We start from the raw sequence: 23209 nt of genomic DNA on the forward strand, positions 1-23209 counted from the left end.
CAGAGATTCTCTTTCTTCTCATCTACACCTTTCTCCTGCAGGATTTACAGGCATCACAAATAGTAATTCAGCAGATGACACCCTGCTGTCATACTGGACATGGTATGAGCATTTTGCCACATCTAGTAGCTAACCCTCGCTATAAAGTGGGGGGAAGAAAGCCATCCTATTCACACCACTAGGTTATGGGTCTCAGAATTTCTATATAGTCATGTGTCTAGGAATGATAACTTGGCTGCAAAACAAAACTCATCTGTGGTAATACTCTTTATTTGCATTGTAATCAGGAAATAATGTGGTAGAGCTAACAAAGGTTATGTGATAGTAACCATTGTTTCCAGCTATGTCAACATCAAATAGATGGTGTTCTTTCCCAGTAGCTGGGGTTATTTTGTGTCAGCTCACTACTGTGTGTGATTTCAGTGGGGCTCTGAACTTACTTAACCATTCCTCAGAGAAACCACTTTTACCATTTGTAAGCTATGACCCTGGTTCAGCAATTTAGTTCAGCACCTGGCTAGCTTTAAACACCTGAATATTCCCTTTGGAGTCAATTGCTTTCTAAGTCCAGGCCTATCAGAGGGGGTCAGAGATACACAGTGAGGCAAGCTGGATTTCAGTGCAGATCTCCCTCAGCAGGTTCCCCACAACCTGCATCATGGAACTGCACCAGTGTTGCTGACTTTTGGTCACTACACACCTGTGAAGGTCAGAATTTGCCCTTAACTTAGTAGAGTGAGTAGTTGATGTTTGAAGGTGAAAATCACTTTTTCAGGGTTTCTTCAAGTGTAGCTGTTTCGTGAGCACTTACATGCTGTATCAGAAAACAAGTGTTCTGGAGATTTCATCAAATGAGCTGTAAAGCAGGTAAAATTTAAAGGGTCCCTTGTAGCTTAGAAGTAGAACTGTGCATACAGCTTCATTATGTAAATGCTCCATGATTGTTCTCACACTTAGACAGTTACCCACTCTGACATTCTCTTCCCCCTACCTGCCACAGTGCTGTCCCCACTTCCCCTAGTGGTCCCACCATTCTCCTTGCCAGGGATTGCCTCTAACCTTTCCTTAAGTGTCTTGGGAGAAGGCCTATGGCTTAAACCCACCCATCCCCAGCTGATATTGCTACTTAACCCATCTCCCATCAAGTAATGCCACTGTTCCTGCAACCAATAATGCTCTTGGGGGTGAGAATGAGAACACATTGGGTATGACTGCACCTCTTATAAAAGGAGAAACTCCCCCTCCTACTGCAGTCAATGAGCACAGCAGCTGCTGGGACAGTAGTGACCAGTAGGACTTGGAGCCTAAGCTAGGGAACCCCAACAACTGGGAAATGCAAACCTCCAGGAATTTGCCCAGTGCCAGCTCCTGTGAGTTGACTCTGCAAGGTCAGGTTCATCCAACCTACGTGAAGTGAACTCTTCAGGGTTCATTCATATACTCTACATATTGTGTATGTCAATGAGTGCACCAAGTTTACTATATTCCAAAGAGCTTGCAAATGTCTTAAGTGATACATAGCATAAATGACTACTTCAAGGGTTTATTGCCTAGATATAAAAATTTTCCAAATCATTCTTTTATTTTCCAGGTTGTAAAGTGTTTAGATAAACACATCTGGATTGGTATTACTTTCGCATATGGTTCCATGACTAATTTACTTTTATTGCATCATAAATGAACATCCTGGACATTTTACTCTTAGTTCCCAGTGTGTTTTGGAGGAAGGTGCAATATAAAGTTATGTTTGTGGAAAAATAATAAAGGAGTTTTTTGTGATGTACGAAGCCCTGACTGGCTTGGGTACTCTTTCTTGTTGTAGGTACCCGCCCAGCCATTGAGTTCACTTAAGGCACTTCTGTTATCAATTCAGGTTTCAGATGCTGAAAAAGCAACATTTTCCTGGAGGGTTCTTGGCTCTAGAGTCTTGTTGGACTGCCAAATACTGTTGCTCTTCAGAGCACAGTGCAAAGTTTGTCTGTTTACTTTAGACCTTTTCCTGAGCAGATTTTGGATGGAAAAGGGAAGAGCCTCTTGTCTTAAAGGACTGATTGGGAAACTTGTTAGGCATGGTACCTATAGGAGGGGGTTTGTGCTCAGGGATAGTAATTAGTCTGGGGATTCTCTCTTTACTGCCAATTGTGGCTAATATGCTCTGAATTATTTATCCTGCTTTTTGTGGATGTAAATCACCCAGATGCTTGAGCGATGGACACATGTTTTATAAATACAGGTGCCAATCGATAAATGTGAGTGCTTCTACTTGTAATGGTCCAGAAATGTTCAGGGAAATATGGATTTAAAAAACCCTGGGGGAGCCTAGGACAAGTGTTCTGACACTGATGACTTCTTTTGCCCCCTCCCGCCATGTTTTTGATGATATTCTCATAAATTCCTTCAATTGCAAATCATGGCAATTCCTAGAAGAATAGTTCAGTATTGAGGTAGGCACCATATTGTGATTTCCAGAAGACCCACACATGAATCACATTTTTAGATCCTAACCTCCTCTCACTACAAAGTGACCTGTACACATAGGTTACAGGGAAGCACCAAACAAAAACCATCCAGACCCAGAATATTTTAACGTCAAAGTCCAGTTGTGCCTTGATTGTCTTAGGCATAATTCGCAATGGTTCAACCAACGTCTTGTGTGCACATATTTCAGGCTACAGGTTTCTCATGAATTATTCAATGATATCTTTAAGTATTCATTATTCTTAGTATGTCATTGGTTATCTAAATACTATAGTACTATTTCTGCTGCCTGATTGGATGAATGAAACTCTATAAACAAGGGCAAGAAGTTTTGGAGCAAATGGTGAATTACAAATGCCCATATTTGCCTTTGATAATACGTACCCATATTTGCCACCTGTAGGGTAAAGCTATATGGGAATATGAGTAATTGCATGAAGACTAACCACCCCTGTCATTCATGCAAACAATACCTTAGTCTCCAGAAAAGAGCAAACAAAAGGGGTGTAAACGTAGATGAATTGAAAAATGATTCAGAATTTGTGAAAATATTCCTGAATAATTTTTCCCAACATTTAATGGTCACACTAAGACCCAGTAAAATGCAAACTCTATTAAACTGGCCTTCACACAAATTGCCATCTTAAATCAATCACCCAGAATCATAAGGGACCCTGAATCTAGTTTATAGACTATAGTGCAAAACTGTGGACTCATACAAAGTAAAAAGGAGGAAAGAGTTATTATTTCTGTTGCTTTTTATAACTTTTTATTTAGGATTACCAGATAAATGCTTTAAATGAAATGCTATTTAGCTTGTCTGCATTAACTATTACAAGCAAACAATATTTTCTCAGATTTTTCCCTTCAGATTTGAATTGCCTCAAGCTATCTACAATTGCAGGTCAAATTTTGTGGTGTGTTGCATCCCATATAGTCCCATTAGTTTTACCTGGATTAACACAGGGAGTATTGCAGCATAAAATTTGGCCTGGTATGTTTCAAGGAGGAAGAATGAAATGTCTCTTCCTCCTCCTCCAGCTGAAATCAACATGGTATTGTGTTTTGAAAAGGCCAAACTCAGAGTCAGGTAAAGAGCAATGGCATGTTTTAAAGTTATGCAATCTGAAGATAATTTATACAAATGACAGCACAGTACAGCACTAAGTCAAATTAACATTTATTGGGAAAACCAAACAACTACAGGAAAAAAATTCACTTTGGATCATATTACAATCTTCCATGGAGTTAAATAAACTAAAATACCTGTTACATGGAGTCAAATTTAATAGAAGCTTCTATGATTCCTTCTATTAGATTTTATTCCATTAACAGCTGTGTCAGATTTTTAATCCTGTGGGAAGATACCGACAGTTTTTAAACTATAAATAGTACAATATATTGAACTTCAGTTATTAGATGTAACAAAGTTTTTATAGAGACAGAGTAATATGGATAAGGACATAGTATGATGCTTAATGGGTTTTTTCATGGTGTAAATATATTACAGTCGAACCCATTTATCTCGACCTCGGTTAACTTGCCAATCCTATTAAGTCGACGTTTTAGAAGTGGAACCGCCAAACTCCCTCTTTGTCTTATGGGTTTCTCATCCGTTATGTCGATTATTTAATCTCACTGAACCCTAATATCTCGAGCCCGGCTCCCCGCGTCCCCGACCCACCGTGTCCCCAGCCGCCCGCTCCCCGGCTCTCCAGCCGCGCGGTTCCCCAGCCGCCCGCTCCCCGCGTCCCCAGCCGCCCGGCTCCCCGCGTCCCCGACCCACCGTGTCCCCAGCCGCGCGGTTCCCCAGCCGCCCGCTCCCCGCGTCCCCAGCCACCCGGCGCCCCACGTCCCCGACCCACCATGTCCCCAGCTGCCCGCTCCCCGCGTCCCCGGCCGCCCGCTCCCCGGCTCCCCAGTCGTGCGGTTCCCCAGCCGCCCGCTCCCCGCGTCCCCAGCCGCCCGGCTCCCCGCATCCCCGACCCACCGTGTCCCCAGCTGCCCGCTCCCCGGCTCCCAAGCCCCGCGGTTCCCCACATACCCGCCCGCCCGGCCCCGCTTACCCGGTCCCCGCTTCGCCTGCAAAGACCTACGAGAAGGTCTCCAAAGCCATGATACAGACATGTAAACTTTTATTCTTAATATACTGGTAAATCTCTGCTGTTAGTTGGTGCACATATGCCTTTTGTTGTTAGCAAACATATATGTACATTTTTATAGCATGCCGATCGCTTCATCAAACAAATCGCGGCAACGCTGTTGTGTAAAAAAACCTCCAAAAACATGTGCATGTACATTCTCATTTATTAACGCACATCATGTACATAAAGAAATTTCAAGCACATGTTAATGTATTGCCGCCATATTGGTTTTTGTTTATCTCGATCATCGGTTATCTCGACGCTTTTTGGCAAACCCCTAGGCCAGCGACATAACAGGGTTCAACTGTACTTTTTCTAGTGTGATGGGGTGTTCTCCCCAGCACTGTCCCTGAATGGGTTAAATTGGATCAGAAGGGGCCACTAGACAGGATGGGCTGCACCTGATTGAGGTGCAGGCTGGCTGTACAACCCTAATTGAACATGAAGCCCAGCTGGGCAGGAAAGGGCTAATGTAAAGCCAGGGAGCAGTGTACAGTACAGTATGACCGAGAAGGGATCAGTACTTACTCCTAGGGTTGAGAGAAAGGAGTAGTAAGAAGCCTAGGGAAAACAATAGCAAAGGTGAAACCATATAGAACTTAGCTGCTAATTGTAAGATCCTTAGGCTGGAACCTAGTGTACAGGGAAGTCCTGGGTTCCTTTGCCAGCCCCTAAGCATATGACAACTCCTGTTGGCTTTATTGGGACTACTCATGTTTAAAGTTAAGCACAATGAACAGTTGGCATTTCAATGGTCATAGTGACAGCTGTGGAAAAAATGATTAGGTCCTGGAATAGCTGCTTTCATCCAAATATTGCCAAGTGTTTAAGTATTATGGCTGTCTGAATGAAAATATAGGGAGCTTGACTATAATTGCCTGTTTGTATGGGACATGAGAGCCACCATGCCTATATTTCCAAAAAGTACCGTAGCACTTTGTAATAAGTGCAGTGCAATACACAAGAGAAAGTGATAGGGCCCATGGGGATAGGACTATCGATTATGCATTCTGTTTTGAACAGCTGGTGCTCTGAGCCCAGTCCAATGCTCCAGTACTCATGCCTTTCTCAGGCATGCCACTTGTTGACTCCAATAGGAGATATGCCTGAGTAAGGAAAGAATGAATAAGATGTGCAGGACTGAGCTGCCTGTTTGTGTCTGAAAATTTCTCTATAGAAAACAGCTGGTCTGTTTGTGATGGGGTTTGGTTTTTTGTTGTTTTTTTTTCTGATGGGAGTTGGATCACACCCTATGCTAGCATGGGTGAATCTGGCCCAGTGGAGCTACTCTGGATTTACGCTGTGTAACGAAGTAGAATTTAGCCTCTGATCTCTAATGTAAAATATACTGCAATTAACCTCAATGTCTTTGTGTTAAAATACAATATGTTTACTCTAAGGGAAAATATGCAACCATTATCAAATATACCTGCTTGTAGTAAGTTATGGATCCTCTAAGGTTAGCTTTGGAATGAGGAAATAATTCAGAAATTTTCATAAGGAACTAAGTAACTTATAATTAAGGGATTGTTCCAGTGACTCTAAAAAAATTAACAAAATTCCTAGGTCAAGGCAACCGCTATGCAAACATTTACAATGCCAGGCAATGGGGAGTGGGGGAACCAACAAGCTTGTAGTAATCACCGATAGCCATGATAGCTATTCCCCTTTCTGCCTTAAAGAACTAGGGCCAACATTTCTCTCAGCTAGAATGGGGTTCCACTGGCATAAATGAGGAGAATTTGGCCCTGATATGTAATTTTTTTCCACTGGAGCATATACTTAGAATTATGGGCTATTGCCCACTTTTACAAATTTAGAGCATGATCCAGGTCCCACTGAAGACAATGAGAGATTTTTCCATAATTTCTTTAATGTGAGCAGGATCAAGGTCTCAATGAACAATTGCCTGCAAAACACATATCCAGTAGAACCAGAGAACACGTGGTAGTCCTGTTTAAATAGTTACAGTATCTGACATTGGACTAGACAAAGCACTTAATGCACTGTAGGTAGCAATGCTGTATAATCCAGGGGATAAACAAGTTGATCCAAGAGGTCTTTTCTATCTTTAATTTCTGCTTTGGAGGCTGTTAGACAGTGACATGACATAACCTGTATAGACTGTGTTTAAAGCCAAATTATCACCACCATATGCCAGGAAAGGGGCATTATGACAAGGAATGGTGCAATGCGCCTGCAAAGAAGGCAGCTACAATGAGCAAAGGCAGCATTCACTGCAAGTAAGGGTGACTGGTGTCTGGAATCAGGGCTTTCAGCAGAGCCAGTCTGTGGGTAACCTAATAAGCACAGCTGATCTGTAGTAGGCTGTCTGACAGGCTACACCACCTGATTGGTTGGAAGAATCAGAAGACTGGTTCTTAAGCCCAGCAGCAGCAGTTCAGTAGCTGAGTGAAGTATTTGCCCACAGCTGTGGTAGCTTCTGTGTCTGCTTGTTCCCAGGCATGATCCTGCCTTGGCCCCAGCCTTCCCTTATGTCAGGTAACCTGGTCTTGACCCTCTGCTCCATTTCCTTACTTCTGACTTCAGTTCTGGCACCTGGCCTCCAGCTCTGTACTCTGATTCCTGGCTACTAAGTCTTGCTGTACCCACTGGGCCTGACTGCTGCTTCAACTATTAGTGGCCAGGTTGGGCAGTCCATGCCTAACTTCTGACCAGTATTACAGAAGGTGCCAACTGTACCTCTTCAAAGTCTAGAAAGTGCTGCATCTGAGCACACTCCCCCTAGCCTCTCTGAAGGCATTTTAGCCACTGTTGCTCAGATGCTACACATTTCACACACACACGCTGTAGCCACCATGATATAGCCTGTACAGTTTGACAAGTGGCTAAGCAGGGCTCTAGGAACTGTACCTGGGATTTCAGTGGAATGAGACATTTTAAAAAAACTCATTTTATTGCCCAATGCAGTAGCTCATTGCTGAAATATATGCTGTATGTGCTCTAAGGTTCAGAGTGATTGCCCTGTAGGGGAAAATAAGGAAATTAAACCATATGGGTTCAGCCCTTCTGTTTACTATCCTCTCTGCCCTACAGTAGTTCTGCAAAGGCCTCTCTGTGGACTTTTCATGCTACTGGAGGGTAGAACAGCTGAAGATGTATAACACTCTTAAGGAGGGGAATGGGGGTTGAGGATTTGGAGACATTACATTAAAGCAAAATTCTTCTCTTCAGCCCATATGATGGATTGAAGAAGATAAATTTGCCTGGAGTCTTTGCATACGTGATCCCTGTCAAATAAAACCAGGTACTGAGAGTCTTTCTCATGGGTAAATATTTCTTTACAGGGGGGACTGGAACAATTTTTATAATGGGGGGGGGGCTGAAAGCCATTGAACTCAACTGTAAATCCTGTACATGATAGAAACCACTTCAAGCTGCTGCACCCACAGTACTCCTGGTTCCAGCATCTGTTTCTCTAGTCTTTTTCGGAGGATTGTCTATTTATTTTTGGTACTCCCTGTTGCAGAGAGGAATAACCCATAATGAGCTCTGTTATACATGGCTCTCCAACACAGAGTGCTGGAATGCCACTAAACATATTTTGTCTGGCTTTTTCTAAGGCTCAGATCCTCAGGAAATGCATCCATTATGTAATGCTTTCATTTTGCACACATCCAATATTTTCTTTGTCACTGAGAATAGCTTATTTTGAACAACTTTATTTTCTGACTGCATGCTGTAAATAGGCCTCAACAGCTTTGACAAAAACACCACTCCTCAGTTGCACAGATTAATCAATTTATTAGCTCTTAAAAATATCAGGCATGTCAAACCCTGCCCCTCCCTTGTTTCCCTCCTTGAAATAGGTGGACAGAGCAGTTGGTTGGGTTGTAGGTCAAGGCTACTTTGCTGACTAAACACCACTCATAAAAATTGAAAGGTAGATCTATGACTTTTAGGCACAGTCCTGAGCAAGGGTGGTGTATATGCAGCATGGCCACAGGAGGTATTGGGCCTGAGCAATGTCTTCCTAGCTCCCCCCTTGATCCAGGTAGATAATAATTTGCCATTGACCTATAAACTCAACAAATGATGACCACTGCAGCCCAAGTTCAGGTGCTCTTGCTGATGTCTTGGGGGATGCCTATTCACTGCTCCACCCTGACCACTCCTCATTGACCTGCTCTGGGGGAAGGATAAGCAGGCATCCAGCACCTATTTACCACACATAAGCTAGGCCAATCATGTTCTTACTCAGCATTCGTCCTTTGGGCAGGCATGCTGTTCAAGTCACACTCAAGTCCCAAGAGAAAGCAAGCCGGCTCTCCTGAGCCCTGATTCTCTTCCCACACAGTTTGACACTAGTGTAACTATTGCCTTCGTTGGCATGTCTCTTGATTTACCCCTATGTTAGTGAGCATATTTTCTCCCCTCTGGCGTTTCTGTCCCAAGGTTCTTTTTCAGACTGACTCTTGAATTTCACAGTCAGCGACAATTTGGCACCAACAGTGCAAGCAGCAAGTAAAGCTTATAAAATGTTTCATATTCAACACGTCCTGTAACATGCACTCAGTCAAGGGGATACTGTTCATCTTGATTTTGTGAACAGATTTGTCAGAAATAGCTTTCCTGAGACCTTCTTCTCTTCCAATGCTATAAAATTTTATGTGTGTGGAAAATAAAAGTAAAGCTAGGTGGAATCCAGAGAACTTATTGAAGCACTCACATGTTTGCTTACAGATTTTTTTATATATATTTACACAGCTGCAATATATATATATATATTTTTTATGAGGCACATTTTCCATCATTAGCTTTCCAACAGGTTAAGATGGTCATTCAATGATATAGCAAAACACAGGAGGCCAAATTCTGCTCTGGTGTAAATCCAGAGAAATTCCATTGCGGTTAAAGGAATTTTTCTGGGCTTATGGCTATGTAACTGAGAGAAGTGTTTGTCCTCCATGTATTCTGAGTTGCCAGCAAGATCTCTGACCTTCTGTATTCTAGCAGATTATCTGCCATTTGTTTCTGTGTCACAGCTATGGAAACTGTACTACCCATGCTTAGTCAGTTCTGTAGTCATATGCTGCAGCTGATAAGATGATAGGAATCTCTCCTTCTGAGAGCAATGGCCAAAGGCTGGCTGCAGAATTGTTCTGAATTCTTGCAGGGCTGAATCTACTGCACCAGCATCTATCTACAAGAATGTCTGGAATGTCCCCACTCAGCCATATAAAGCCCAGACATTTATTCTTACCTGCTAGTGTTTATATATACACACTTGAACTAAACCTGAGTAAAAAAGGCAACATAGTGTCCTTTGCAGTTTGGGCCCAAGCCTGAACTTAGTTGTGCTGGGGTAAAGCTCAAGTAACTCCACTGTAGTCAGGGTAAAGCAATTCCAGATGTGCATGGGTGTGCTATAGACTGGAAATGGCCCTTTCTTTGTTTGGTGACTCTTTTCAGCTAATTTAGGTTTTTAAAGTAAATGTTCTATTCCAGCTCTGCCAGGAGAGCTCTTTAAAAAGCTAGATTATTGTTAGCTCTAACATGGGTGCACAGGGACACAGGAAGAAGCACAGATCTCCATTCCATCCTTATGGCTACAGGGGTCATGAGTGCTTCCCCCACCCACTCCTTTCCACAGCTCATGCACTGCCACTCCTCCTACAAAAAAAGTGGATGGGGAGAGCCATGGAGGAGCTGGCTGGCCACTGTGGGGAAAGTAAGCAGTACCCTTTTCAGAGCTGAATTGAATTAATTCCCTCCAAGAAGGGCACAGTGGAGGAAGTGTGACTTTGGAGCTACTATGGCTACATGCCACCCCAGACTTGTATAGGCTCCTCTATCTTTGCAGTAAAGAACTAGGTACATGGTGAGGGCTGGCTAAGAAATGAGTGTGGCTCAGGCTAAATGAGAAATCTCATCACAGATATAATCTTATCCAAAGGATGTAAGTAAAATACTTAAAGACAGTATTCCACCTCATTGCACCAGCACTGGGGAGCTCTGCAAGCTAAAATGGGGTAGCTAATGAGGAGTACCTGAGTGTAAACTCCTCCAAGGGAGATGCTGTCTTTATATGGGTTTGCACCTGCTAAATACCCTAATCGAGATCATGGCCTTGTTATCTTGTCAAGGCTGGATTAAGGCATCGATAGGCCTGTGTCAAGGGCCTAGCTCCTGAAGAGAGATCATTACTTCAGAAACTCATCTTTCATATTGAAAATAAAGTACATTCCTAGCCCACATGGTGGTGAAGAAGAGCTTGAAAATGAGACCTCCCTGTAACCACTATCATGAGTACTTGAGTCTGCAGGCAGTCTGGAATAATAGCTCTAAGGGAGTGAGCTGCCCTGTTCATCTCAAGGGTTATTAACAGCAAAGACACATACTACTTTGTGCGGCCCTGCCAACACCATCCCAAGAGAGGATTCTGTGGGCAGCAGAAAGAAAAGATTGCAGTGGGCCCAGCCCACCCCTTCAAGCAGATACCTAGCAGCAGCTGGGGTGAGTAATGGTGTGAGTAGGGGGCAGAGCTGCTGCCACTTTTGCCTTTCTGGGGAGGCAAGTCTCTTTCCACTGCGGGAGGGAAGAGCCCCTGCTAGGCCACTTGAGGCTGGCGGGACAGGCCACAGAGGAATAGCTGTGGTGTGCACATATCATAATATGTCTAGGGTCCTAATTTGTTCTAATACGGCCCTGCGTGCGCACTACTGCAATATAAATATTAAATTACATACAGAAACCTTGCTTTCAAAGAACACTAATGCTGCAAAGTCAAGGACTCAAAAGTTAGGACATGCCAGACTTACAAGTTGCCTGTGCAGCTTTAATTTGGTGGTCTTGTGTAGGTATCCTGTACATTTGAAAGAGGCAGGTAGCTTGTGGGAAAAAGTCTGTGATCATGTAATCAAAGACTGCACTATCATAATTCATACCTATAAGGTGGCAGAATTTGCAACTTGATCTAATGTTCAGTTGTTCATTCTGGCAAAAAAAAAATGTGAGCAGTACAAGTGAGACAAGGAAAATAGTAACTTCTAAGTTTATATCTCAGCTAACCCTGAACTGAATTTCATGCGACAAAGAAAAAAAACATTTCTGTAGCCTGCGGGCATTCTCCCTGCCAAATATCAATTTTGCTGCAAACAATGGAGGAGGGAGAGCTTCTCCGAGAAAGGTTGCAAAACTCCTGTACAATAAAAAGCGTTAGGCTACCTAAATATAAGGATTCATAATAATTAAAAATGTGATGACAAATCTTGTATTTCAAAGGTTTAAGGATAATAGTGCATCCATGTCTAATTTTTTTTTAATGTAAGACATTTTCATGTCATGTTTGAATTGGACGCATTAGGTCTCTGCAGGACGTTTTCTTTAGAAAAGAGACTACAATATACTGAAGTGGCTAAATTATAGAAACTAGAACAGGAATGTTTAACTCAGTTAAGTTTCCCACATGTACCAATACTGAGCCAAAAGGACTCAAAGATAACTCTGGTAAGACAGGCTCAGCTGCTAAACTGGCTTTATTTCAAAGGGCCATAACCTGGAACCTGTTTAAATCCAATCACATCCAGTTTGCAGTTCGCCGAAAGAGCTCAGTGGAGATGGAAAGTTTCCATTTTTAATCCTTTACCCTCTGGGTGTTCAAAAAAAAAAAACCTCCCATGAAAAATACCTCTTGTTTATGAATGATTTATATTGGCATCACTGCAAGTTTAACAAGAAGAGGCTGTGCCTTTTTTAAACACTTAACCCTTTCCACACACTCAAAGATGCTGAGAGCTCCAAACGTGAAGGCTGGTTTGTGATAGCAAGGTTAGAATATTGGCTTTTCTTTTTTTTTTTTAGCTTTACAATACGCTGCCTCACAGGTGTACATTTCTGGTATAATTAAATGCTCTGCATTTCTTTTTATCACTTTGGGTAATTCCATCCTCTTTCTACTCTCCCAGACAATTCTGGTGTCACATTTGACATCCAGGCTGCCCCTAAATCCTCACAATACCTCTTTCTCCACATCCCTAGCATACAGATCTTAGGCAATGCTGCTTATTATTTGTATTACACTAGCACTTAGAGCAGCAGTTCTCAAACTATGGGTTGGGGACCCCGTTTTAATGGGGTCGCCAGGGCTGGCTTAGACTTGCTGGGGCTGAGGCCGAAGCCTGAGCCCCACTCTCTGGTTACAGGCCCCCTGCCTGGGGCTTTGGCCCCATACACCCAGGACAGTGGGGCTTCTGGTTTGGCACCCCCACCCAGGGTGGTGGGGCTTGGGAAGGCTCAGGCTTCATTCCCCCCTCCTGGGGTCGTGTAGCAATTTGTTGGAAGGGGGTCGCAACGCAATGAAGTTTGAAAACCTCTGACCTAGAGGCCCCAGCCAAGAGCTGAACCCCATCATGCTAGACACTGTATAGACACACAGGAAAAGGCCGTCCCTGTCCCAAAGTTGCTTACAACCTAAATCAACAAGACAAAGTGTGGAAGGAGAGGAGAAGTGGCCTGCCCAAAGTTACACAACATGTCAGTGACAGAACCAGGAACTGAACCCAGTGCTCCTAATTCCCAGTCCAGCCCCCTAGCTGCTAGACCTTATTCTGCTGTAGAACTGTGTAAACAGTAAAGGATTCTTGAGCAAACACACACATTCTGAACATTTTGATTCAGCCATGTTTATACCCTTTTTGTGTACTTTGGGCAAATATTCACTTGAGTGAGATATCGGTCATGTGAATGTTTGAAGAAAGCCCATTGCAGGCCCTTAGGCAGGATTTGCTTAAACAACAAGTGCAACTTAGTGTTGAATAAACCCCTGGGACTGGAAACTCACTCCCATGTCAGCCCATGCGGTAGAACCTGAAGGTGTACAGTCGACCAGCTGAGAGACGCTTCCATCCCCTAGTTGGATAACACTACCAACCACAGCACAGTGTATCTGCTAGCTCGGGGTGCAAGTTGTTGCTTTCCAGGGCTCTGTGGAACCCTGCCCTGGTCTGCTGGAGAACTAGTGTGATAATTATCAAATTGTCGGACATCATTCTTGTTTCATTGCTTAATGACCTCCTCTGCTCAGCTGTTGGGCCAAATTTTACTTTGGTCAGTGTCCTTGCTTCTCTTAGAAGTAGTGATCTGGACAAAATTCTGAGTTAAATCTGAACCTAGAAAGGTCTTTTGAAAGCATCAGAATAATATAAACATGGGAAGAATATACTGTATGTCAGATAACTGGTGATCAATTTCAGCTGCCTGGTTCGCTTTAAAAGAAAAACTGAGTGACAAATCACTAAAACATTCACAATTCCCATTCATGATCCTTTGGGGCCACAACTGAACAATATGACAAACTAGATCACTAGGAGCTTTATGAGAGACTGGAAAATCCTTTAATCAATATATATCTGTGAACACGTAAACAAATAAAGAAGGGAAGAAATTGAGAGAGAAAAATGTTACCACTGCCTAGAGAGAACAGTGCTCAATACAGGATGTGTACTAATAAGCAGGAAATATGTACTACTGGCTACACCATGCAAGCCGCAAAAGGCTGTGGAGCTCAGTTGAGCAACTGGTTTATCTGTTCTGTAGAGGGGTCCATTGGGTACACCATCTGAAACAGATGATAATAAATCAGGGCCTTGATTCTGATGTGCTGAGCAGGTGCAAAAGTAAATCCATTGGAATCAGAATCAGGCCATCCTGTATTTTTAACAAAACCAAAATCAGTTTCCCAATTTAAATGCTTTATTTTCTTCCTAACGATGGATGAACTTTAACAAGAAAGTTGAAATAAACAGGGCACCCCTGTTCTGGCCCATTTGCACTGGCAGAAAGTGGCTAGCATGTGGGAATCTTCGGGTGAATGGAGCCAGAACTTCACCACTCACCTTTACAGACCCCCCCCCCACCCCAGCTGTAGGTTGGCCAGAGGCTGAGTCACAACTGGGGTAGTGGTTGGTATAACTGTCCATAGGGAAATATTAATAGCTGGCAGAAGTTAGAGTAGCCTCAGGATGCTTCCAACTTGTGTCAGGAGCCAAACCAACCCTGGGGATTGGGGAAGTGCAAGTTTGGCATGGTCTCATCTTTGCCTTCCCCACCATCAGTCCTGCCCTGAGCACATCTTGGCCATAAATCCCAAACCAAGCCAGTACTTGTTTACAAATAGCTACAGGCTATGGGGGGGGAAGTGGCTTGGGAAAGAAAATAAGAAAATTAATCACATGAATTACACGCCACCAACAACAATCAATTAGAATCATCTCCCAGCAGACCTTTATTCAGATTAACAATTTCAAAGAAAGTTCTGGATCCTCAGCTCGTGTAAATTAGTGAAGCTCTACTACATTGTTTTTTCACCCGTGAGGATCTGTCCCAAGGTTTTGATTTAAAAAATAGCTTTCAGTTCATGGTAGCAAGCAAAGAAAGACACAGGTGTTATTTTCCTAGCGGAGCCCACTCAGATTAGGATTGTGGATGCTACTTTTGACCATTTGGCTATACACGGTGGTTCCAGCTTTCAGCTTCCTGCAGCACAGTGTTTCTCAAACTTGGGACGCCGCTTGTGTAGGGAAAGCCCCTGGTGGGCTGGGCGGGTTTGTTTACCTGCCCCATCCGCAGGTCCAGCCGATCGTGGCTCCCACTGGTTGTGGTTCACTGCTCCAGGCCAATGGGAGCTGCTGGAAGCAGTGGCCAGTACGTCCCTCGGCCCACACCGCTTCCAGCAGCTCCCATTGGCCTGCAGCGCAAACTGCGGCCACTGGGAGCCACGATCGGCTGGACCTGTGGATGGAGCAGGTAAACAAACCTGCCCAGCCCACCAAGGGCTTTCCCTAAACAAGCGGCGGCCCCAGTTTGAGAAACACTGTTGTAGCAGCTTTGTGTGCAGCACATATGTCAAGGAGTCTTGCTCAGCAGCAGATCCTCATGTCTTAGTGCCAAAAATAAAATTAGTGAAGATCTCAGTATGTTTCATGGGAAGAGGTGTCTTGACAACTGACAGACTCCTCCAACTTGCCATTGCAATGTTGAATGATGTTGGAGTCACACCCATCAATGTAGAGAGTATGCCCTGTGTTCATTAACTAATGTTCAGCATTTTAAAAAAAAAATCATATTGTCAATTTTTATTAGCAATTTTCTGCTGCGTTAAGGAAGGAAATATGCCCAACACAATCAGAGTCTGTAGACTAGTGCTGCTTTACATGCTGCTTTGAGCAATGTCCAAATTGAGTTCAACGGTTATGATTCTTTCCCTAATGCAGTTGTGAGGTAATGGTTCTCTTAATCTAAATCTTATCTTCCAGCTGTAGTCTTTATAGTTCCTTCTAATTATACTAGTCATGTTAGAACTAGGGATATGAGACATTAGTAAATCTTTCAGAGTTTAAGATTATACACAGTGGGAATCTGCTTCATCAGTTGACTTAAGTTATTAACGCTCTGTAGTTTGAATTGGATTTGAAACTGAAGTCAGTGTTTGTGAACAAAGTGAAGATATTCAGCTTTATGTCAGAACTGTAAAGAAATGTTCACTCACTCAGTGTATATGCAGCTGTTTAGTTATAATTGAGATTGTCATGGTGTCTGGAGTGGTTCATGACCCTAAATGCCAGCCTCAGGGCAGACTGTCAAGAAGCAAGACAGACCTCAAACTGGTTTGTGTGTTCTATTATTAGATTTCACCAATCCAGTAATGTGTGTGAATTCTCAACTCGTTATAACAGTCTTACCAGGGAGTCAGAGACGGTCTCCTTGGGCGTTCTAGTCTGTCTTGCCCGCCAGGCAAACTGGACTGTGTGATAGATGGCTGCTTACACAACAAATCACATCAATATTCAGATTACTGCCAGTCCCAAAGCACGAGTCACTTTCCCCAGGTCAGTTCTCAAATCCACAAAGACAGCACTTGTAGGTAGTCCTGTAACTAACTAAAGATTTATTAACTCAGAAAATAAATGAGTTTTTTATAATGTTAAATCAGGTAAACAGACACACAAATGAGGTACAATCTTAAGATCAAAACATAATAGAAGCTTCTGTGATAATTAAGCTTTTATGTCCTCTAGGGCTAACCCAAGCCAAGTACCTTGGGGATCTCTGGTTTATATTTGGGAGTCTTTGCCCGTTAGAGTCCAGACAGCATGAAGATTAATTTCTTTTAACAGGTTTTTATTCCCTTTCCTCAGCATTCAAGCTGTGGTGAGCGGAGGAGTGTGAGGGGAAACAATCAACAGTCTTTTGTTCGCAGTGGCTTGTCTGATGTCTGTAGACCTTTTGTTGAAGATAACACCTCTTGAGTAAGCTAGCATTTCACACTTGGTGATGCTTCTCCCTGGACGGTGGGGAAATTACAGTCTTAGAAAACATTTTTAGTTACAGAGCAAACATTTAAATGTTACCTGATAACATGGGATACAGATATTATAAGTAGGATGCAGCATCCTACAAGCATTTCATGAACTTTAAACATGTTTGTATAACTCTAATAGCTATTTTAATAATACTAACACACAGGTAAGCCAGACTGGTTTCCAGCTATGCATTTGTCAGTGTTTTAGAGGCCTTAGCATGAGCTGGCACCTGGTCTGCCAATGTCAGAGATATCTGAGCTGGACAACAAACCTGGAAGTAGAAGCTACTTTCTTTCTCTCCCCAAGCCTCAGGATAGTGGTGGGGAAATGAGGGAAGAAACCTTGTCAATAGTTTCTGGGAACCCCTAGTAAAAAGCCTGGCTCCACAATCTCTACTCAAGCAAACTCCCATTAAATCAAGGTCCGGATTCTCAGCTGGTGTATCAGCATAGTTCCCTGGGTGGCTTCCCATTGATTTCTGTGGATGCTGGATCAGGCTTTTAGGTTGTTAGCTCTTTGAGGCAGGGACCATGTCTGTACAGCATCTTGCACAGTGGGAGGCCTGATCCTGGTTCCAGCCACTGAACAGTATCATAACATGTATTGCCATTGACTTTTTTAGAATTAGTCAGCTTCTGCAATGATGAAGCCTGTCATCATCATTTCCCCGCTTCCCCCACTGCCATCTCAGAGAGGCTTTCTGCACAGGAAATAGAGCAGTCACTACCTGGCAGAAAAGATAATCAATGATTCTACAATTGCAAGCAACAAGGTCCATTTTGGGCACAGCCAATCCTGAAAAATGTCATCTCTGCCAGGCTATAATTTACTTTCTCTCTTTTTTTGAGGGAAATTTTTTTTAAATGGTAAAAATATTATGTATGTGCAGGAGCAGCTGTGTCACAAGGGGTTTATCTTTCTGCTCTAACTACTGAATTTGGCATACTGGGATAAGTTAAAATAGTGATATGAGAGATGTGTGCACCAGGAACCCAGTCCTTCAAGGTGTTGCCTATAGAGCACTCTAGCCTCAATCCAGCAAAGCACTTAAGCATGTGCTTATCTTTACACACATGATTTCTGTGAAACAGCCCATGTGCCTAAAGTTAAGCACGTGTGCAAGTGCTTTGCTGGATTGGGGCCAGGATACTCAGCACCTGGCAGGCTCGAGTCCAGTTCACTTTAGAAATAACTAGACACACAAGCATACCTTTTGTATTGGTTTGAAAATATACTCCAATGTGTCAAAGCACCACTTCAAAAACTGTCCCCACTGTGGCATAGCTGATTGTCTGATGCATTAGGGAGTTTGTGCATTGTCAACCCCGAGAGTAGATGCAAAAGGGCAAATTTAGTGTTCAAGGTGGGTATGAGAGGGACATGGGCTGAATTTCTGATAATTCCTTTGAAGTCTGGGCAAAGCCCCAAGGCCAAACACACTGCCTCCGTGAGAATAAGGTCCATAAGATGATGGCAATGGTTTTTTGCTTCATAGTGTCTTAAATAAAAATGGTATTTGACATGTTTGGATGCAAGGGTCTAAAACCAAGTGTAAAATCACTTATGAGTGTTCTTCTACCTGGACCCTGAAGGTAGTGGGCAGCGGCCCGTGAGAAGTGCATTCTGTACCAGCCGTTTCAGATCAAAGGTATTTTGATACCTCATTGCTGTAATTCTCATTCCATCTCAAGGGTCAACTAGAACTGCAATTTGTAGTTACTCCAAAGGGAACTTTATTGCTATTGTATAGCTTTTCAAGAAGAATATTTAACATTTTAGACTTCCAGTTACAGAGACAGTAAGATCTTCAGGGCAGGGACCATATTCCTGTTCTGTTTGTACAACACGTACCACTATAGGGCCCTGATCCATGACTGGATGTAGAAGGGGTTGGTTGGGACTTGTCCCTCTTCGGGGCAGTGGGGGACCACACCACCTCAGTACTTCCTTCCAGTTGTTGATGGGGAATTAGCCTGGCCGTGGGAGTCTCTCGCCGCAGCAGCAGTAGAGGCAAACAGACAGTTATTCACACCTGTCCTGTGATCAGGGGGCAATAGTGAGTCCGGGGCTCAGGTCCTCAGGCAGGAGCTGAGCAACAGTTATATAATTAACAGCCCAGGCCCTGGGTAGGGGCGGGGCAAGAGAGAGTTAATGGCTCAGGCCCTCAGAAAGGGGCTGAGCAAACACAGGTAAACAACCAGCCCAGGCTCTGACCGCAGAGGGGCCTGGGAGAGGGAGAGACTGACACCCACAAGTTGGGATGCAGCTGCAGAGGACCTGCTGCTGAGTCAGTGGGGATCCTGGCCACAACACACTGACATAGGCTCTGGCAGTGCTGCAGCAAGACTAGGGTTGGCTGGCCCCAGTCTACTTCCTAACTCCCCCTCTAGAGGTACCTGGGTCAGGATGGTGTCCTCCAGGGGGTCAAGCACTATGGACTCCTCTGGGTAACTGACAAGGGGCAGATTTGACAGCTCCTCCAGGCTCTGGTCAGCATCAGGCATTGGTCGGGCGGGCCAGTCTTTGGGTCCGTTGCCGGAGTCTCCCAACCAGGAGCTAGGCCACGGGTGTCTGGCCTCTCCAGCAGCTGCTCATCTAGTGAGCTCTGGGATTGTGCTTTTATACTTCCTGTCCTGTGCCTTGAACTCTGGGGGGTGGGTGCAGGACTTACTGGCTCCGCCCACTTTGGTGCCCAGAGGGGCTCGTCCTCCTTTGGCGCGGCGGGGGACCACACCGCCTTGGTACACTGGGGCATCTCAGCTATACTGTAATAATAGCACTGGTGAACATATTTATACCAGCCAAGTGGGATGTATGGTGGGGTGTGTGGGGAACAAGACATGCAGTTCCTCACAATACCATCACAGCTATGATGACCTGCAGACCATGCTGGAACTTAATCTCAGTCATAGTGATTATGCACTAGTGATTTTGTCCAATTTTCCATTATAAGCCCATGTTTTGTGACTGACATCAACACTCCTCCCCTCATTCAAGGCTGAAGGATAACATGGCATAGTTGGTAGTTTAGGAGCATTCTAACAAGGGGAAAACATTAAGTATAATAAACCTGCACCAAAAATGGCAAGAACAAGCACCAACTCCCTCGTAGTTTTCACTATGTGGCCTTCAGAAGTTTTACTTTGCGGTTACTTGTCCCAAACACCTCCTTACTCCCTACACACAGAGAGAGAGAGAGAGAGAGTGTCTTAAATTAACAAGTGTTCTGTTTCCATTTTACATCATGGCTGGATTCACTTCCACTAGCAGAACTAGAGCTGCAAGCTCCTGATGGCAGCAGACAATCTGGCTAGAGGAAGGTAATGCTAGCACAGTTGACTACTGACCTTTGCTTCTCAAAAGGTCTGAGACCAAGCAGTTCAGCTAACAAAGTGGATGGGACCAACCAAGGAGGGAGCAGGGCTAGGGTGCCCAGAAGATGTGCTGATTCACATTGAAACATTGAAATCTTTGGCAATCTTTCCATTGAGTTCAGTGGCCATTGGATCACCCATTAGGCCTCCACTAAAATTTTCAGTGGCATCCTCTGAGTGGAGCATAGGTGGAGAAGGAGAAAGCAGTGTCAGTGGCTTCCCTCCTAGATTTTGAATCCCACTCCACAGCAGGTGCTCCCATGGATGTAGTGAGACCTAGTCTCATTCTCCTCTGCAGCTGTGGGAAAAAGATGGGGAAGTGAATCAAGCCCAGTCACTGTTTTCCATATGAATTTGTAAGAATTCTCAATGCACAGACTTTGAGAACAATTCATCTTTCACTATGGGAACTATTATTTACAGCAGTGCCCAGGGACATCACTCAGGATTAGGACACCATTATGCTAGGTGCTGTACAAGCACTTAAGCCATAAGCCAGGAAAACACTTATGCACATGAGTATGTATAAGCAGACGTGCAGCCCCACTTAATTCAGTAAGACTACTTCTGTAATTAAAATTAAGCACATGCTGGATTGGGGCCACAGGAAGAGACAATCCCTGATGCAACACAAGGAGTTTACACCCACTTCTTGCATTTTCTCTTAGATCAGACTGTAACAAACAATCAGAGGGAACAAGAAAGGGAGACTGAGGATAATTGTGACAGATGATTTTGAATTGTTATCTATTTTTACCTTACAAAAATAAAAAAAAAGAATCAGTGATCTCCACTGGTCCTCTGCCTAGCAATGTAATAAATATACACTGGGATACAGCAATGCACAAAAAACCCAGACACGTTATGAGGAGAATAAACCCTGCAGCATGTGCAGCAGACGCATTAACATGATAGACTATTACAGCTCCAAAGGAGCAGTTACATCCATCATGACTGTGACCTAAGAAGGATTTATACAGCAGGCCACAACAGCTCTGAAGAACGCACTGTTTAAAACCCCACCATTTTTAAACATTCCTAAACACATGTTTACATGAGAGGCTGTACAGTCTTACCAGGTAAAGTCTGATTTATATTTCTATTAAACAGCTGTTTCAAAATAAAAGAGAAGCAAAATGAAGTTGAAGTGGCAGTCAGTTTGTGAGACAGATCAACAGAAGCTGGGAAATTCAAAGTCAAGGCTGCCACTTTGTCCTTAGCTGAACTCTTGGTGCCCTGGGATTGCAAGGGCTTCAGCTCAGTGTGGGATCTTATGTAACATATGTGCCACAATACGTAGTGATGATGGTCCAAAGTCAGCCCTCAGGTAACTCCATTGACTTCATTAGATGTACACCAGAAATGAATTTGGCCGAAGAGACAAGTCATGGACAGTGTGCCAGCCCCAGTGTTGCAATTCTGCTATTGTTGGTCCATGTCACAATGTTAATAATCTGTAAAAAAATTTCTGGTTAAAATAGCTGGTTGGTTTAAATCCAGTTTTTATACTGCTATAGAGAAACAGAAATGATCAAAGAAATCCTAAGCAGGTGCTTACTAAGATGTCTGTCTCTGGCCGCAACTGACCTACATTCCTCCCATCTGTTACAAACCTGATTTAGGGAGAAATTGAAATAAAACACTTTCTGGAAACTTAAATGTTCATAATGTTATCACCTTGTGTCCTGTCACATCCTTTTGTTGATAACTATCTGTCTTCCTACTAATCTAAGATACTTATACTGATAAGACCTACAATGATGATGATGTTCCTAATCCACAGCTGATTATCTTAGCTGATGTCAGATACAAGAGACATGAAACAGCTTAGAAGTCAGGATAAGGGAATGGCGGAGCAGCACAAAATGGGAGAAATTACAGGCTTTGCTGCGTGACTGTCGGCTAGGAGCCTTAGCAGGTCAGTCAGCAGAATGATTATTTATGCAGAACAGATTTGCAAGAGGCCACACATGTCTTCATGCTAATTCCAGTTTCAGGGCCATGTAATTCCCTTTCATTTTAAAGAAAAAAGGGGAGAAAGGAGCAGAAATGCAGGAGAAAATAATCTGAAGTGCAGGCAAAACAAGTTCTGCTGCAGTATGCCATCTGTTCCAATGGGAAAATCTATGCTGTCATAAGTCCCAGTGTGTGGCTAGGAAAGGAAAACCTTTTATACAGAGACCTAAGCTCTTGATACTATGTTGAGGAAGGTGCGTCATAGAACTGAATGAATAATATAATGAAATTTAGCCTCTTTTCTGACTGGACATCTCTTGAGCATGTCACAATTTCAATTAACTGATTTGTTGTTTGAACTCAATAGGTTGTTGGATTAGTTGCGAACAGCTGCTGCAAATATTTGATACACATGTGAGTTGTGTTGGTTGGTTGAGATCATGTGTTCACTGTTACTTCCTTGTGAACAGAACTCTGACAATCAGAGAGGCTTGAAGAACCACTGGGCTCTGAGTGTCTCACAGAAAGGCAGCGCTTTAGGGAAAAGAAGCAGAAGATAATCAAAATCCTCTAATCCTGCTTTTTTTAAGCTTTTTCTTTCTGCAACACTCAGGCCTTGACTGATGCATGATTCCTAGTCACATTAGGCAAATGTCACTTTTGTATTGTGATAGCAGCTAGGAGTCCCAGTCACAGGTCAGGACCCCATTGTGCTAGGCACTGGGAGCTGCAGGGGGCCGGGCCTGCGGACCAGCAACATCAGCATAATGTCTCTCGGCCCACAATCAGGTTACCCTGATGGGCCACAGGTTGCCCACCACTGGAATAAGGAATATACAAACATGCAGCTACCATTGGCAAATAGTATTGTACAAACCTTTCCAAGCTCACTTCAAAATAAGCCTGCAATAATTGTTGTTGTTGCTGCCATACT

General features: G+C 43.6%; 2 long non-coding RNA genes across 3 annotated transcripts in view; one reads left to right on the top strand and one right to left on the bottom strand.

Moving 5' to 3' along the window:
- The first annotated feature begins 1264 nt into the window (after positions 1–1264).
- Positions 1265–23209, top strand: part of LOC120376765 — a 79100-nt gene continuing 57155 nt past the window's right edge. The window contains exons 1-2 of one of the 2 annotated variants that reach the window (XR_005587470.1): positions 7048–7124; positions 7818–7890. This is a non-coding gene — a long non-coding RNA (uncharacterized LOC120376765). Of the gene's footprint in view, positions 1371–7047; positions 7125–7817; positions 7891–23209 lie in introns of those variants that run through there. The other variant, XR_005587471.1, reaches the window with a different exon arrangement.
- On the bottom strand, positions 16637–19516 carry LOC120376754. The gene is made up of 3 exons (XR_005587469.1): positions 19342–19516; positions 18797–18982; positions 16637–16926 (listed from the first exon to the last, which is right to left on the bottom strand). It is a non-coding gene; the product is annotated as an uncharacterized LOC120376754 (long non-coding RNA).

Source organism: Mauremys reevesii, linkage group 1 (genome assembly GCF_016161935.1).
Source record: "Mauremys reevesii isolate NIE-2019 linkage group 1, ASM1616193v1, whole genome shotgun sequence".
NCBI classification, from domain to species: Eukaryota; Metazoa; Chordata; order Testudines; family Geoemydidae; genus Mauremys; species Mauremys reevesii.